We start from the raw sequence: 17,896 nt of genomic DNA on the forward strand, positions 1-17,896 counted from the left end.
AGATGCACACACTCCAGAGTTAATCACAAACTTTGGTTCAAACTCTGAGTTGACAGAGAACGTTTACATCAAGCTTTGTGAGCCTGGTGAATCTGATCTAAACCAGGCTGCCTTTATCGGGTTTTGTCAACTCAAATCTTACTCTGTTACTCTGAGTTTGTTCATCTCGCTTTGTGCTACAGGCCACTGGTGAGCCGTTGCCAGAACACAGCAGAGTTAGCCAAAATTCAGCTGCAATTGGCCCGATTACACTGGCATCCAAAAGAAAAGTTTTTGTTTACATAATATATGTTTGTGTACTGTGTATATTTATTATGTACACGCTTTTTTTCAGTCAGGTCAAATGTGTTTTCAGCTCCCTCTGGAAGTAGCTGGAAGTGGAAAGATCAAAACATTTGTATTTAGTGTGTGACACCCTAAATGTTTGGTCACGTGTTTATATGTATATATATAAATATATCTGTATATTTATTCCTTACAATTTATTATAGAGGTCTTTATGCATGTACTATCTGCTCATATTTATTGACAATTGTCTTTATGATTGTTACAACTAATGCTGTATGACATGAAATATCCTGAGTGGACGGTATGGTGTTGCGTGGTCCAGGGTTACTATGGTAACGGAAAGCCGCAAGGAAGAGACTGTCATTACTAGAGCGGCTCAGCTTTGAACAACAACGCAACTTTGACCGTCTCATTATTTCTGTCACTTAGATTTCACTGCAGTACAGCCAACTGGACGGTGGGCGTGCTACAAGTGCTGTCTACTTGTGTGAACAGGGCCAAGTACATTTCAAGGCTCTTTATCGTCTTGAACTTTGTCAGCACACCACACCCACTGAACACAATTTGTACATGTATAGGTTCAGTTTTATAATTTGGTAAACTCATGTTTTGTTTAAAGTGTTTTTTTCACTTGTTTTCTTAGTAGATGAGGAAACATCGCAAGTTGGTGCATTACATTACAAATGGTAACATAACAAAAACAGATCAGATCGAGCAGTTTATTTGTGAAGAACTCCAAAGAACTACAGAATAAAAAAAAAACAATAATAATAAAAAACAAGAACAATGCTGATCAAAATAATGGTTATTAAAATTAGACCTTTATAGCTGACTCTTCGCTTTTGCCTAAGCAGGAAAGAAGTGCTGTTTTTCAGCTCTTTATTAAACTCTTCGATAGCATCGTCTCTAGCATTGTTGATTTCATCTAGAGTCTTTTGAAAATGAGCAGCTGTTTCTCTCATCTGATGAATGAATTTCAAAGTGTTTGATGTGATATTTTTTGCTTTTCTTTTGTCTGCTGATTGATTCATTTCAGAGAGCTCCATTGAATTTTGAACAACACAAACAACATCAAGAACAAGGAACAGAGCTGAGATTACACCACTGACCGCCGCTGCTGAACGGGCAGCTTTTGCAGTCTGTGCAGACACACGGACCGTTTTAGCAGCCCCTGAAGACAAACGAGTGGTTTTGGTGACTTCTGAAGACAAACGGGTGGTTTTGGCGGCCTCTGTAGACAAGCGAGCAGTTTTGGCGGCCTCTGAAGACAAACGAGTGGTTTTGGCAACTTCTGAAGACAAACGAGCAGTTTTGGTGGCCTCTGAAGACAAGCGAGCAGTTTTGACAGCTTCTGAAGACAAACGAGTGGTTTTGGCAACTTCTGAAGACAAGCGAGCAGTTTTGCACCTTCTGAAGACAAGCGAGCAGTTTTGGCGACTTCTGAAGACAAGCGAGCGGTTTTGGCAGCCTTTGAAGTCAAATTAAAAGTTTTGACAGTCTCTGAAGATGAACTAATTTTTTTGACAGCACCAGAACAGAACTGGAAGACTTTTACAACGTTTGTTGGACTAAAGATTCTATCAAACTTGACTCTTGACTCCTTGACTCTTTGGGGGCACTTCAGCTTTAGGGAGTCCTAAAATGGCTGAAACGCCTCTCACTTTATCCACACCTGCCTGGATCATCCTTGCTGGTATATAATGATTCATTTCCTGCTGCACCAGCTGTTGAACGTCTTCTGTGCTATTAATAATTGTACTCACAATCTCAAACATTGCATTGATGGTGTTCTGGAAATCACTGGTGATCTTCTCAATAGTCTCACGTAGGTGTTTCTGCTGGGTGTCATTAATGATGTTGCATATTGTACCTGTTGCTCCTCCAGCTACTCCAACAACACTACCAACAGCAGTAAGAACTAAAGAAACACCTAACGTGACCGGGGCCAAAGCCAGACCCACTATGGATGCAATTCCTCCAGCTGCTCCCATTGCTGCTCCTGTCAAACTGCCCACTGTGGTGTTTTTGTGTGGATTCCAGTTCATCAGTAATGATATTAAGTTTCTTTACTTGACCACTGAGTGTCCGATGTTTTCTGTCAAAATCTAAGTTCAGTGTGTTTATCTTTGTTTTCAAGTCATCCAAAATGTGAAGTTTCCTGGAATATTAGAAAGTATTTTAAACTTGTTTTGTGCATTTTTAATAGATGCCTGTGTTTTGGATCAACTGGGGATCAGGTCAACTGGTGACATACTCTTAAATGCTATTAAATTTTACCTGGATTCCCATATGGCAACAAATTTATTAGATGCAATTTTTATTGTTAGTAGACTATCTAAGTATTTCACATGCTTTAAAGGGGTCATCGGATGCTAGGTTTTACATGCTGTTTGAATATGTGTATGTACAAATCTACCCTATAATGATAAAAATCCATGCAGTGGTTTTTAATTAATCTGTAAAAATAATATTCCCTTTTTCAAATCGAGCCAATTTCAGATGCCTGTCGTTGCATCACACCAACAGAGGCCGCTCCCACAATAGTTGAATGACATGAGCATCTTACCTTCGATCATTGTAACAGTCCAACCTCCATGTTATATAGACTTTTCATTAAGACCCTAAAGAATCATATCAACTTGTGGAAAATGGGCATCCAATGACCCCTTTAAGCATGAGCATAGTTTTTTGGGACTGTTTTTTTTATGCTTTTTGGAATATCACATACAGTGAATCTGCTGAAAAGCAGTGTGCGCATGTCCCCACTTGATCCAAAACACAGAGAGAACATGTTCTGGTAAAAGTACATTCTGTGACTATGTACAGTCATGTGAAAAAGTTAGGACACCCTATTGAATTCCATGGTTTTCCATATCAGGACATCATTAAAAAAAAATGGTCCTTGGCTGGTCTTAAAATTTCGAAAATAAAACCTTAGATGGACAACAACACATGACAAATTGCACTGTGTCGTTATTTACTGAACAAAAAAAAAAAAAGCCAAAATGGAAAAGCCATGTGTGACAAAGTTAGGACACCCTTACTGTTAACATTGGAATTAAGAGGGTAAATAACAGTCAAGCACTGCTAATCAAATACCTTTGATTAACTGATCATCAGCAAGTCTAAGCACCTCTATAAAAGCATGAGCTTTGGCAGTTTGCTGGTCTGGAGCCTTCAGGTGTGTGTTAACACATTGCCAAGGAGGTAAGACATCAGCAATCATCTTAGAGAAGCAATTGTTGCTCCCATCAATCTGAGAAGATCAATACGGCCATTTCCAAACAATTTGAAGTTTATTCACAAGTGGAAGACATTTAAAACAGACACCTCTCCTTCCAGGAGTGGACGTCCCAGAAAATTCACCCCAAGATCAGAGCGTGTGAAGTTCAGAGAAAATGGCAGACAACCCAAGAACTACACCTCAGACTCTACAGGCCTCAGTTAACATGTTAAATGATAAAGTTCATGACAAAACAATTAGAAAAATATGGGACAAAAATGGCATGTTTGGAAGGCTTGGCAGAAGAAAGCCTCTTCTGTCTACAAAAAACATTGCAGCACAGTTTAGGTCTGCAAAGTTGCATCTGAACAAAACACAAGTCTTCTAGAATAATGTCCTTTGAACAGACGAGACCAAAGTGGAGATGTATGGCCATAATGCACAGCGCCAAGTTTAGTGAAAACCTAAAGAGCATATCAGCACAAACACCTCATACCAAAAGACAAACATGCCGGAGGAGGGCTGATCATTTTGGGCTTGTTTTGTAGCCACAGGACCTGGGCACCTCACAGTCATTGAGTTGGCCATGAACTCCTCTGTATATCAAAGTATTCTAAACTCAAATGCGAGGGCATCTGTCCGACATCTAAAGTTGGGCCAAAATTGGGTCATGCAACAGGACAATGAACCTAAGCACACCAGCAAATCTACAACAGAAAGGATGAAAAGCAAAGAATCAAGGTGTTGCAGTAGCCCAGTCAAAGTCCAGAGCTCATCCTGACTCAAATGCTGTGGTGAGAGCTGTGCATAAGCAAATGCCCACAAACCTCAATAAACTGGAGCAACATTGAAAAGAAGAGTGGTCCAAATTCCTCCAGAACGATGTGAGACTGATAAAGTCACACAGATAATGAATGCTTCAAGTTATTGCTGCTAAAAGTGGATCTACAGGTTGAATTATAGGGTGTCCTAACTTTGTCACACATGGCCTTTCCATCTTGGCTTTATTTTTGTTAAATAAATAATGACACAGTGTGATATGTCATGTGATGATGTTTATCTGAGGATTTATTTTCCAAATTTGAAGACCTGCCAAGGACATTTTTTATTATGTCCTGATACAGAAAACCATAGAATTCAATAGGGTGTCCTAACTTTTTCACATGACGGTACTTATATACTCTTACATAATATACATTCATAAAGTTAAGTTAGATCAAGAAATACTTACTGTTTAAATGTCTCGTCTAGTTGATTCGCAAACACTGATTTGAAGTGGTCCATCACTGGCAGACAAAATATATTTCTGTTTGAGTCTCTGAGCAAAGTGAAAATGAACTTACTCTTTCATGAAACAGCAGTATGAGTATCACTCTTAGAAGTATTTACTGGATTCAGATTAAAAAAAAAAAAAACCAAAGCCTGAAAATAGTGCATGCATAGCCACTTACCTTAAATAATGTGGGTTTTTTTTTTTTCAAACAGAAAATAAAATGGCTTACCTTACGTTTAAGCGTATCCACTTTGTTTTCCAGTTCAAATGATTACGAAAAGAGAGAGGACAAGGCGGGTGCTAAATAGTTTCATAAACTGCTATTGTTGGTTTATAATTTACAACAGTTAAGCAATATAACTCACTATCATGCTGTTGACCTATAAACGTATATTAGTATCCTGCAGGATTCCTGTAAAGAGTGCTGGATCTTCCTGCATGTTTCTAAAACCTATAGGAATTGCCTGCACATACTGTCAATTTGTCCTGCATAATTTCATAATTCCTACAGGATACCAGCAGGTATCCTGCAGAAAAAATGAAAATCCTGCAGGATTCCTGTAGGTTGTTTTTGTAAGGGCAGGTTTCTGCATTTTAAAAAAACTCTGGCGTTATAAGTGAAGCTATGTATGTACATTGTATGATGAATAAATCTCTTACCACTGCGCACGTCTGAGGCGTGTTACACCTCCGACACGGCAACCGGAGTACATCACGACTCTGGCATGCGTTTCGACCCCTTGTACTGCACATATCTGCAGCGCGTTAAAGCTCTCCCACTCTAGTCAATGCTTGTGTTTATACCCACGCACTGCGGCTCGTTAAAGCGGCTCTCCACACTGCATTGCTAAAGTTCGGCTAATCCTCCACCTCATCCCTACAAACCCCCCAACAATTCGAATTTCCGTAGGCGGGATTTAATTTAATGACATTCTAATGGACTGCGTTGTGACACCATTGCTTGTGGAAAACAAAGGAGCCGTTCGTTGTAGTTCTTGGAAAGAAATTTTTTAAAAACGAATCTCTCCCTTTGAAGTGAACTTTGAGATTTGTAACTTTGTAGATCTTTTTATGCCCAAACACACTGCTCTACACCACACACTGACTAAAATTCAAAAGTGAAAAAGCATTGTTACGTTATGTGTTTTGTTGCTGTTGTATTTTGTAATTGTTTTTATGTTTTTCAGTTCTTCCTGTGTTTTGTGTCATTAGATTGCCGCTGATTTGCCAGTTGCGGTGCCGCCTGTCAGCGGTTATTGGGCGCTCAGCTGGCGGTCTTTTCTTTAAAACGCCTCTTCCGCTATCCAGAAGGCGGCTGATGCGACTTCGGGCCGGTCGCGCTGCTCTAGCCTCCTCGTCAACCGCCAGACCAAAGACTCTTCTTTCGTTTGTGTTAAAGTCATTGTTTATACCTAGTATGTGATTATTTTAGGAGAGACCTGCTCTTTTGTTTTCATCCGTTCTCTCTGTTTTTTGTTAAGAGTAGTTTAGGTAAGGTTTTTGTATTTTTTCTTTTATTTGTTAGGTTAATTATGTCATCTTTTATTTTCTAGTTTGATTCTGTTTGTTGTTTTGGGCCTTGGGTCTCTCTGAAGTCCAGAATCACCATGTGACTGTTCTTCTTTATATCTTTAATAAATGTTAATCATTAATTTATGGTATTTTCGTTTGTTCTGTTCTTTTTGTGTGTGTTTGGTCTGACGGTTTGATGAGGGTTTTTTTTGTTTTTTTTATTATTATTGCGTCTTACCCCTAGAGGACGTAATAAGCATAATAGCACCCCTTTAAATTGGCCTTGTATGTAGCCGCAAAACATGCTGCATTTTTCTTCCTTTTTTCCTACATGTGACTAAATTTTGTTGAGGTCACACTGGTCAGGGTTTCCGCGGAGTCTTAAAAAGTCTTAAATTCGCTGTTCAGGTCTTATTTTTCCGATGTCCATGTAAAGCTCATTTTAATTCTATTTCTGTCTTTGTTGTTGCTTGGCTGATTCCGTGGTGTTGTAGTTTTTTGTTTCTCTAGTCGAAGTATAATTCGCTGTATTACGACTACAAATGAGACCAACATGCAACAGCCAATCAGCTTTCTGTTATTGGCGCGAGTCTCTCTCGGGAGTGGATGTTACCTCAGACGTAAAACCGAGTTTACGTTTTAACTATGGGGAAGTGCAGGTTTAGCGATACTTGGCTTGAAAAAAACTGAATATAAGGATTGGTTAAGGCCAGTTGCTAACAATGCATTTGAAGCATACTGTTTATTATGCAAGAAAGCAATTAAACTGGGAACGTTAGGTGTACGAGCCCTATCGTCTCATGCAAAAAGTGAGAAACATCTGACTGCAGTGAAGGGTCTTAAGCAAACGACAGCCATCAGCCAATTCTGCCAAGCATCGGTTGGCTCTACGCTGCCGAGGCAAGGCCCACACTGCAGCTCCGCAACCCCCGCGAGCGACCTCCGTGTCGCTTTTGGATCAGAGCCAACGCTAAGAGCAGAGGTGCTCTGGGTCCTCCACGTCGTAACTAGACACCAATCCTATAGTGCGAATGAGGAAATCGGTGAATTGTTTCAGACATTGTTTCCGGACTCTGACATCGCTAAATCATTTAGGTGCGGGAATTTTATCAAGAGAGACCTTATTTCAAAAGTGACCGGATTGTTTGTGCTGATGTTCGACGAAAGTCTTAATCACACCTCCAAAATGAAGCAACTGGACTTGCACGTACGTTTTTGGGAAAGCGGACAGGTGCAGTCAAGATACTTAGGATCCCAGTTCATGGGGCATGCTACAGCCGAGGACTTAATGAAGCACGTGAAAGTAAGTAAATGTTTTATTTTGCCTTTTTTATAGTTTTTATTCTTTTAGAATAATTAGGGTTACCTTTTCTGTTTTATTATTTATTTTGCATATTGTTTATACTACTTTCCTTTGTTAAAACTATTTAAGAAATAGGAAAATCTGTCAAGGGTCGGTATTTGGATAGTATTAGGACAATACAGAACCATTTTTATCAATATTCGTTTAACGTAAAAGAAACGCATTTGAACTTGTTTTCAGCCATTTAGGTTAAATAAATTTGCCTACTTCCAATAACCCATAGTCAAAATGCCAGTAAAACCTTTACACTTAAGTCAAAACCTGCTATATACACACGAGAAGATTTGATTAAAAGCCCAAAGTTTCATAGACAAGAGCTCAATCTCTAAAGTTAGCCTACCTCATCTGTGAGATGCTAACGGACTTTTTCGAAGACATTAAACAATTTCTATAAAGTAAATATTCTAAAGAAACCTGTCAATTACAAGTAAGAAAGGAGTCAGGAACAGTTTTATGTAACATTTGTATAATTTAAAGCACGTAACTTACCTAAAAGCAGTGACAACATTAGCGAGAGACCGAGTTTTCCTGTTGCCGCCCCGTTTCCATGGCAACTCCTTAAAACGTCAAAGTCACACAATTTTTACATAAGTAAACGTCTAGAATTAAAACATTACATGAACAATTCACAGTCTCATTCAATCATTATCCAATAATGAATTTAAAACTTATTTATTTCAAAAAGGAACCGCAACAATAGCTCACTGTAGAGACGCCGTTACGTTAGCTAATCAGCTAACTTAAACAAGTTATCGTTAGTTGAAAATGAGTCAAAATCAAACAGGGCTCGCTGCAAAGCCTTTTTCCCTGTACTACAGTGCACCGAGCGCTTACTAGTTACTAAGTGTCACGTAATTCACAAAATAAGACTTTTTTTCCCCAATTTAACTCGAGTGAAAACTTACCTGAACGCCACAGATGTCCCGGATGAGTCGCCTTCTCTCTGGTGGGTTGCTAAGAGACGAATAACCGTCCAAATTCAAACAGAAAAGAGCGGCATCGGCCTTCGGTCGTGAGCAAACTCATGGGCCGACCTTTGATGAGCTGGCAAAATAGAGCACACCCGCCTATGCCTGACCGATCCATATTAGATCTTATAGTTTATGAGGCCGACGTTCTGCTCACGGGCCTGGGAGAGAGGTATTAACACATGAACAGAAATGATTGGTTGGCTAAAAATATTTTATTTTTTACAAACGTCATAATACCAATATGCAACCGTGCCAAAACTCCCTTTGTACGTGATGTTTGTTTTTAATTTAAAATTTTATAAAATAAATAAAATTTAATGTTTTGCTATAGATAGCCTACTTTTATTCTACACTGTTTATCATTTCTGGTATGTTTTAGGATTGGTATGTAGAAGGATTTGACTTCAAAACAAACTGTGATGTGATACTGTATGAGGATTACTAGACTGAAATATTCTTCATATTGTTCTCTTTTCTGCATTTCACCTATTTCACATATTCCAGTTTGTTTATTTCTAATAATGCTGACCATGTATATTACATATTGTTGGCTCTGTGACAAATTGTTTGTTTCTAACATTAGATTCTTCATGCTGATGGCAGTACTGCAGTAGAGTTGGAGCAGACCTCCTGTTGAAGAGCATCTCCAGTGTGCTATGAACCATCTGACTAGAAAGTAAAACCTCAAACATACATTACCATTTATTACGGTTTTTTTAAGTATATATCAGTTAAATATACTTTTTTATCTTGCATGGCCATCTCATTTAACTCATTGAGGACACTTGGTATACAGCAACCTACAGAGGGGCCCAACGTAATGAGAAAACAAGACGCAAATAATAAAATAAAAAAAAAAAAAAAAAAAAAAAAAGTACTGAGCACTGTGAATGTAAGAGACTCATTTTATATTTATAACAATCATTGTTGATGTTAAAATTGTATTTCAGGGCAGTTTGTGAAGACAGACGAACAAGAGATGCTGTGTCAACCTGGACAGAAGTCAGTTTCAGATCCACCTTCCACACCAGACGTCTCATATGGATTGCTGTCTACTAGCATATTATTTGTTCTCCTCAGAATTTAGTGCATGCAGACATTACTCAGGAACATGAACACGAATATTGCAAGAATAGGGAATGTGCCTTATTTCAGATATGAATATTAATTGCTCTTAAGCATTAAAAAATATATTTTTACTGTTTTTTTTTTCCCCCAAAGCACCTATAAGCCAATTCACACTGCCGTACTCCCAACTGGGGGAACACACTGACTCAACCAGTGTGAACTGACCATAATGCTGTATGGTGTGAGATTTGTTAAACCTTGTTTTCTATGATGCATATATTTAAGTACATCAGTGTGAAGCATAATTCCCCCCACATTTGCTGTATAATCAATAACTGATTTGTCAAACTATTCTTTCAGTGGTTAAGGGGATTTCACATAGGCGGCAGCCCTGGTCAATGCATTGATCTCTAAAAAATGAAGTGTAGATTAGACGTAGCATTGTTTTTTGGTTTTGTTCAAAGTTTATAACAGGGTTTCTCAACTCTGGCCTGCGTGATCCACTTTCCTGCACAATTCAGTTGCAACCCCAATCAAACACACCTGAACAAGGTAATCATTGTCTTCATGTTCTAATAGAAAGCTACAGGCAGGTGTGTTTGATGAAGGTTGGAGCTAAAAAATGGAAAGTGGATCTCACGAGTCAAGAGTTGAAAACCCCTGGTTTAGATAATTCAGTTCTTTACAACCTTGTTTCTTTTTGGGGTTGTACTGAATTCTGTGACCCACCAAATTTTGTGAACCTAGGCACTGCATTGAGCTAATCTGACATACTACCCCAATCCTCTAGTCCTCAGTCCTACCATTTTTTTTTTTTTTTGCCATATTGATTACCATTTGTATAACCATAGTTAAAACTGTTTTTGTAGCAAAACCATTTTTAATTTGTGGTTACCATAAAATATTTTAAATGTTTATAAACTACCCTCGGCACTAGAGTCATATAATTTGGTGGGTCACAGAATTCAGCAACTGAATGAATCAGCACTAAAAGAATGGTTTTCTAACTACGTCATTAAGACGGTCTCTTGCTGCCACCTAGTGGCATAACAATGTAACCTACAATGAAAGCACTGAATAATCGCTACCTACATACATTTCTCAAAATCTCAGGTATTCCAGTATTATAAAATATTATTAATTGAACAACAATAGCCAATATAAACTGTATGTATTATATATTATTTGAACAAGTTCTAAATTGGATGCCATATACCTGTAATTTGTGCTAATAAATCTCTAACAATATAATCATTTTTCTCTTCAATATATTTATTAACTTTTTAACAACATATATTACATACACACCAGGAACAAAAATACAAAATGCAGTATAGACACATATTGATGTCTTCGCCTCATTACAACATAACATATCTCTATAATTTGTACAGGACTCACATCCTCAAGACTAATAAATTAAAACACAAAACAAATAAAAAAAAAAACAAAAAAAAAAAACATACAAAATATTAAGACCTCCTAATACAAATACATCCTATAATCTCACATATCTTCAATTGTCTCCTTAAACATGTCACTATCCTCCTTCTCTATGAAGGATCTAAAGGGATTCCAAACATCTTCAAAAGTCTTACCCTTTCCTTTAATAACATATGTTATTTTCTCCATTGACATATTCAGTACCATCTCCCTGAGCCACCTTTTTATGCTGGGTGGTTCTAGATTCTTCCATTGTAATGCAATGAGGCGTTTAGCTTGTAAGATACACATAGAAATAAAGATACATTCCTTTGACTTAAGCTTAGGATACAAATGCAGTAGAAAAATCTTTGGTCCAAAAGGAAGATTCACATTTATTATTTTACCAATCATATTATGCACTTCTTTCCAGAATTTCGATATTTCTTCACATTCCCATATACAATGAAAAAAGGTACCTTTACAAACATTACACTTGGGACATGTATCTGGTATATTTTCATTAAATTTGTTTAACAATACTGGAGTTATGTATACTCGCATAAGCCAATTATATTGCAACAACTTTAATCTTGTATTAACTGTTTGTACTTGAGCATCTTGACAAATCTCACTCCATTCATCTGATGTGATCTCCTCATTAAGATCCTTACTCCATGCTCCTAAACGAGAGCTAGAAGACTCCGGGGAGCCCTCTACCAACATATTATACAGAAGTGAAATCCGACCTTTATCATAACAATCTTTGGTGACTACTCTTTCCAAAACTGATAATGGTGGTATATTTCCAGTACTTTTTTGAAATGATAAAATGAAACTTCTTATCTGCAAGTACCTAAAAAAATGACTTTTAGGTATATCAAATGTATTACACAATTCTTGAAATGACATAAGATTGTCTTCCTTATATAAATCTTTTATACTGAAGGATTACAAATTTAAGAATCTGTTTAAAATATGCTGATCCTATGCATATTTGATATAGGTTCCAATATAACAACATGAACTGAAAAAGTTATGTATATTGTGACAGTCTAAGAGCAGGCAGCCCAGGCCCTGAGACAGTAACCTTCCAGTTCCTGAACATCTGGCAGGTTTTCCCAAGTTAAGTGTGAATTCTAATCTCAAGGTACAACTGTGCCTTTTGTTTAAGCACCTATGCATCTGAATGACACTTGTATGCTAAATAGATCAAGGCTGGGAAAAATCTTTAACTGAGCCGTTTTCCTGTACCACATTTGCATGCTTTGTTTAGATTGCTTCCACCTCTATGTACTCCTCCCCCTTCAAACCTATATACTCTGCTGTGCTGAGCTTTGAGAAGACCACTTTTTTGAAGACTGCAGTGCAGAGCAGCGAGTATCTGAATAAAGAGAAACTTCTGCTTCAAGATATCCAAAAACGTCTCCTGGTCTCTAAGAAAAAAATCACAACAGTTTTGGTGCCGTGACCCGGATAGAGCTCCTCACCTGAATCCAGATTGAAGCTCAACAAGCTCAACAAAGATCTGACTTTGTTCCAGACTGAATCTTTCTGTACCAAGGGTTGGTGAGTATAACTCTATCCAAAAGAACCATTAGAAGCCAGTACATGTGGTTATCCTCTGCGCCGCCAGAGAAGTGTTAACAAACAGCTGCAGGGTTTGGTTAACAGACTAGTTTTCCTCTATTCAGGTAGAGAAGATTAGCATTACGTGCTAATATCTGTTATCCTCTGTTTTAGGCAGAGAAGATTAGCGTAAAGTGCTAGTAGTGTATGTTCAGGAATCCTCTGCTTTGCCAGAGAAGGTTGAATACATGATAATATGTATTAACTAGGTTTTCCTCAGCTTTGCCAGAGAAGGTTAACAACAGTTGTTCTGTGTTAACAAATTTATCCTCTGCTTGCCAGGGAGGTGTTAGAAGTGTATTGTTGTGTCAGAAAGACATTACAAAATGTTGAGAAGGAATGCTAGGTTGATTCCCACAACTGAGAAAGGTGGACTAGCTACCCCTTTATGGACAGACAATGAGTTCAAATCATTGTTAGGTGAGCACATGGACTCAATAGTGACAGAGTCAGTCAGATTGGATTTGACAAAGAAATTTGGTATTGATCCAGAAAAAGTATGGTCAATTGAAGAATGCAAAAAGGTACTTGGGGCATGTATCAGAAAGAAAAACATTAAAGGCATTATCTGCTGCCACAGAGAATTTACCTTATCCTTAGCACAAGAACAAGCTCAATGTATTGCTAAGTTAAAAGAACAAAACAAACAACTACAAACTAGAGTGTCCTGTCTCACTAAAAAGGTGGGCCATAACAAGGCCTCAACCAAAAGTGATTCAAAAGACCAACAGTCAGATGAAAGCTATCCTGACTTACAGTCTTTGTGTAGACTAGAGGACAATAGCAATACTGGATTAAGAGATAAAAATGTAAATGCAGTTGAAGTATGTGGAGCGAGAAAAGGGGCTCAGAGTAGGGTAGAAGGTGTTGAAACTGTTCCATCTGCAACCCCCAGACTCCAGTTACAAGCAGTCCATACAGCGCTAGGACCTAAAGATATAGAGAGACTATCCCAGAGCTTACCCTCAGCACGCACAAATTTCTCTGAATTTAGAAGAGCATTGACTAGCAAAATGCGTCTCTACGACATGTCGTTAGCAGAAGTCACACAGCTGATGTCACAAATTCTAACTGAATCTGAATTCAACAGTTTTGAGTCTGCTGTTACTTCTGAACTACAACATGCCAGTAAAGCAGATTTGAGAGAAGGTGTTTCGAAAATTCTAAAGAATCTCGTGGGACCCAAAATAGACTGGTCCAGAATCACTAACTGCGTGCAAAGGAAAGAAGAAACTGTGAATGAATACAGTGAAAGGTTCTGCCAGACAGCTGTAATTTACAGTGGAATAGTTGATAATTCTGAAAGTGTGCTAGATGACAAGGGACCCTTAGTCCGCATCTGGTCAGATGGTCTTGTAGCTGAGTACAGAAAAGCCTTGACATTCCTAGATCTAACTTGGTCTAACAAAACTCTCAGAAGTAACCTAGACATGTTAGCTATTTGGGAAAGAGACTCTGATGTTAAAGCAAGAGTAAAGATTGCAGCAGCATCCTTTCAGGTCAACACAAAGAACCAACAGAAACGTAATTGTCCTAAGAGGGAGGGTAATTGTCATTACTGTGGTAAACGTGGACACTGGATGAAAGAGTGTAGGAAAAACAAAAAGTATGTAAGAGAAATGAACAGTGTAAATCAGCTCCTACTCAGTCTGCTTGCAACTCTGAAGCAGACCCTCCCCACTACACCAAACTCGTGGGGCAGCTTGCTGAGGTGCTAACTGTTAAGGCTGTGAGTTCTTAATTACCCCAATAATCTACAACAAAGATGAAAAGATTCTTTGTAAATAGAACAAAAGGAAGTTGACTTACTCCCACTGGGGGACTCTGGTTAAGGACACTCACAGCCAAAAACAATACTACAGCACACTCCAGTCACTCACCTATCCTCTATGGGTTATGATGTTTGCTATGACTGATGTTTCATTAGAGGATGGAGTAATTGCACAGTTAAATTCTCACACTAACTACAGGGACAGACTAGGACACACAGGCCAGTGAGGAGCCCAGGGAAGAACCGAAGTGCAACAGGCCTCGGGGCCAACCCTGTGGTGAAGATTTCCTCATAGGTTTTTCCCCTCATCAGTTTGTCCCCACCTCACTGGTCCATAGGTGTCAAATGACTTAAGACTAGGTCAACAAAACACTATACGATCACCAGACTTAAAAACCACTATACGATCAACAGAAGTCTAAAATTGTCTATGCATGAATACTGCTGGTCTGCTGTTTCTCTGTTTTCTTGTGTTGCAGGTATGTGTACATGCCATGATGTCTTCAAAAGCAGCATCCTGGAGTAAAGCATCACCTCAGACACCCATGAACAAGCTTCACAAGGACAAAGAGTCATCTGAGTGAAACTACGTGGGAAATGGACTACAGAAAACTACAGACTACACAGCTTTTCAGGCGCCATGGACGTCAGGACTTCCACTCTTATGCTACATGGTTTTCTGTGTCAACATGTAGCTTGTATGACATGTTACCATCCATGTCGTATGTGTCAACAGTTATGGTTCTGAAAAGAACTATCACACCTAATTAAATCTAGGACAAGACACAGAATAAGATATATGTGCCTGTAACTATTTCAAGTTACATGAATGGAAGATGGAGCTCAATGTTAACAAACATAGGCTATAGAATGGATTTATGGAGGTTTAAATTTGTATTATGTGAGAGTTATTAGAACTCTCAAAGGGGGGACTGAAGGATTACAAATTTAAGAATCTGTTTAAAATATGCTGATCCTATGCATATTTGATATAGGTTCCAATATAACAACATGAACTGAAAAAGTTATGTATATTGTGACAGTCTAAGAGCAGGCAGCCCAGGCCCTGAGACAGTAACCTTCCAGTTCCTGAACATCTGGCAGGTTTTCCCAAGTTAAGTGTGAATTCTAATCTCAAGGTACAACTGTGCCTTTTGTTTAAGCACCTATGCATCTGAATGACACTTGTATGCTAAATAGATCAAGGCTGGGAAAAATCTTTAACTGAGCCGTTTTCCTGTACCACATTTGCATGCTTTGTTTAGATTGCTTCCACCTCTATGTACTCCTCCCCCTTCAAACCTATATACTCTGCTGTGCTGAGCTTTGAGAAGACCACTTTTTTGAAGACTGCAGTGCAGAGCAGCGAGTATCTGAATAAAGAGAAACTTCTGCTTCAAGATATCCAAAAACGTCTCCTGGTCTCTAAGAAAAAATTCACAACAATACTTTTGATACCTTTTTCTGCCCACATCTTAAAACCTACATCTATTTTTCCCAGACTAAACTTAGGATTTCCCCATATTGGACAGTAGCGAGATATCTCACTTATATAGGAGATATTCAAATATCTCTGCGTCTCATGCCACACCCTTACCATATTTAAAACCATTGGATTCGTAACATTACCCTTCATTTTCTGTAAAATTTTACGATCTAAATCATATAAATATGATTCCAGGGGTATTTTATTCAGAATAGAGTTTTTTTCCATTTCTACCCATATGGGTTTTTCATTAGATGTTGAGAAGAAAAACATAATAGATCTTAACTGGGCAGCAGTATAATACCATTTAAAATTAGGGCATTGAAGCCCACCCCTATCAAATGGCAAATATAAAAGAGATAATCTAAGTCTGCATCTTCTATTGTTCCATATGAATTTAATAATTAACTTTTTAAGTCTAGAAAACATATTACTAGGAGGTGTAATTGGAATATTCTGAAATAGGTACAAAAATTTAGGTAAAATGTTCATTTTTAACATATTAATTCTTCCTATTAAAGACAACGGTAAAGAAGCCCATCTTTCAACCAGCGTCACTGTATTCTCAAAAATTGAATTATAATTTTTGTTACTATGTCTTCCAATTTTGGAGTAATTCTAATTCCCAAATATGTGAACATTTCCACATTGTTAAACATATCTACCTTACTAATAGGACTATTCCTTTCTTCTTCATTCAGCAACATAACTGAAGATTTTGAATTATTGATCCGATACCCCGAGATTTTCCCAAAAGTCTCTATAATTTGAATTAAAGCCGGAATGGTTGAGTCTAATTTCTTTAAAAATAATATAACGTCGTCGGCAAATAGCGCTATTTTATGTTCACTGCCAAACATTTCTATACCTTTTATATCACTTTCTTTTCTAATAGCAATTGCCAAGGGTTCAATAGCCATCAAAAAAAGGAGAGGGGAAAGAGGCGATCCCTGTCTACATCCCCTAGAAATATTAAACGATTTTGATATCAAATTATTAGTTAAGACCTCTGTCGAAGGATTCTGGTACAACAATTTAACCCATTTGCAGTATTTCTCTCCAAATCCAAACCGAATTAAAACATCAAACAAAAAATCCCATTCCACCCTGTCGAATGCCTTTTCTGCATCTAGTGCTAGTAATGCAGTATCTTTTTCCCCCTTTTGTTGATGCAGAATATTTAGCACTCTTCTTACATTATGACATCCTTGTCTATTTATCATAAAACCATTCTGATCCATCCCTATGACGTAAGATGCTACAGTTTCTAATCTTCTTGCCAATATTTTGCTTAAGATTTTTGTGTCTGAGTTAAGTAAACTTATAGGTCGAAAATTTTCACATTTATTGTTAGGTTTTCCTGGTTTAGGCAATAAGGTAATTATAGCTTCATTCAAAGACATGGGAAGTTTATTCTCCACAAAGGCCTCTACTAGCATGTCTAACATAGGTCTTACTAATTTATCTTTAAATTTTTTATATATATCTATGGGGAGACCATCAGGTCCCGCCGCTTTCCCGCTTTCATCAGATCAATCGCCTCTACCACCTCTTGTAAACTAATGTCTTTTCCTATTTCATCTTTGTGTTTTTCTGGTATACTAGGTAACTCCAAATTATCCAAAAAAGTTTTTTGTATTTCTGAACCCGAAGTACATTCAGAATTATACAGTTTCATATAATATGATCTAAATGAATTATTAATTTCTTGTGGGTCAATAATGATATTACCATCTGACTCTTCAATCGAATCTACAGCCCTCTCTATTTTTTTTTTTTTTTAATTTGCCACGCCAACACTTTACCTGTCTTTTCACCTTGATCATAAAATATTTGTTTCAGCTTTAATAACTTAGCTACAGTTTTATTTGCAGAAAGTGTATTATATTT

General features: G+C 37.8%; 1 long non-coding RNA gene across 2 annotated transcripts; it reads right to left on the bottom strand.

Moving 5' to 3' along the window:
* Window positions 1-1,063: 1,063 nt before the first annotated feature.
* LOC127161558 (uncharacterized) lies at window positions 1,064-5,095 on the bottom strand. 2 transcript variants are annotated; one of them, XR_007827086.1, is made up of 3 exons: window positions 5,014-5,095; window positions 4,743-4,797; window positions 1,064-2,446 (listed from the first exon to the last, which is right to left on the bottom strand). It is a non-coding gene; the product is annotated as an uncharacterized LOC127161558 (long non-coding RNA). The 2 variants fall into 2 exon arrangements; XR_007827087.1 differs by having other exon boundaries at window positions 4,743-4,829; window positions 5,014-5,049.
* Between the last annotated feature and the right edge of the window lie 12,801 nt (window positions 5,096-17,896).

The sequence above is a fragment of the Labeo rohita genome, unplaced genomic scaffold, assembly GCF_022985175.1.
Source record: "Labeo rohita strain BAU-BD-2019 unplaced genomic scaffold, IGBB_LRoh.1.0 scaffold_67, whole genome shotgun sequence".
Lineage (NCBI taxonomy): Eukaryota > Metazoa > Chordata > Actinopteri > Cypriniformes > Cyprinidae > Labeo > Labeo rohita.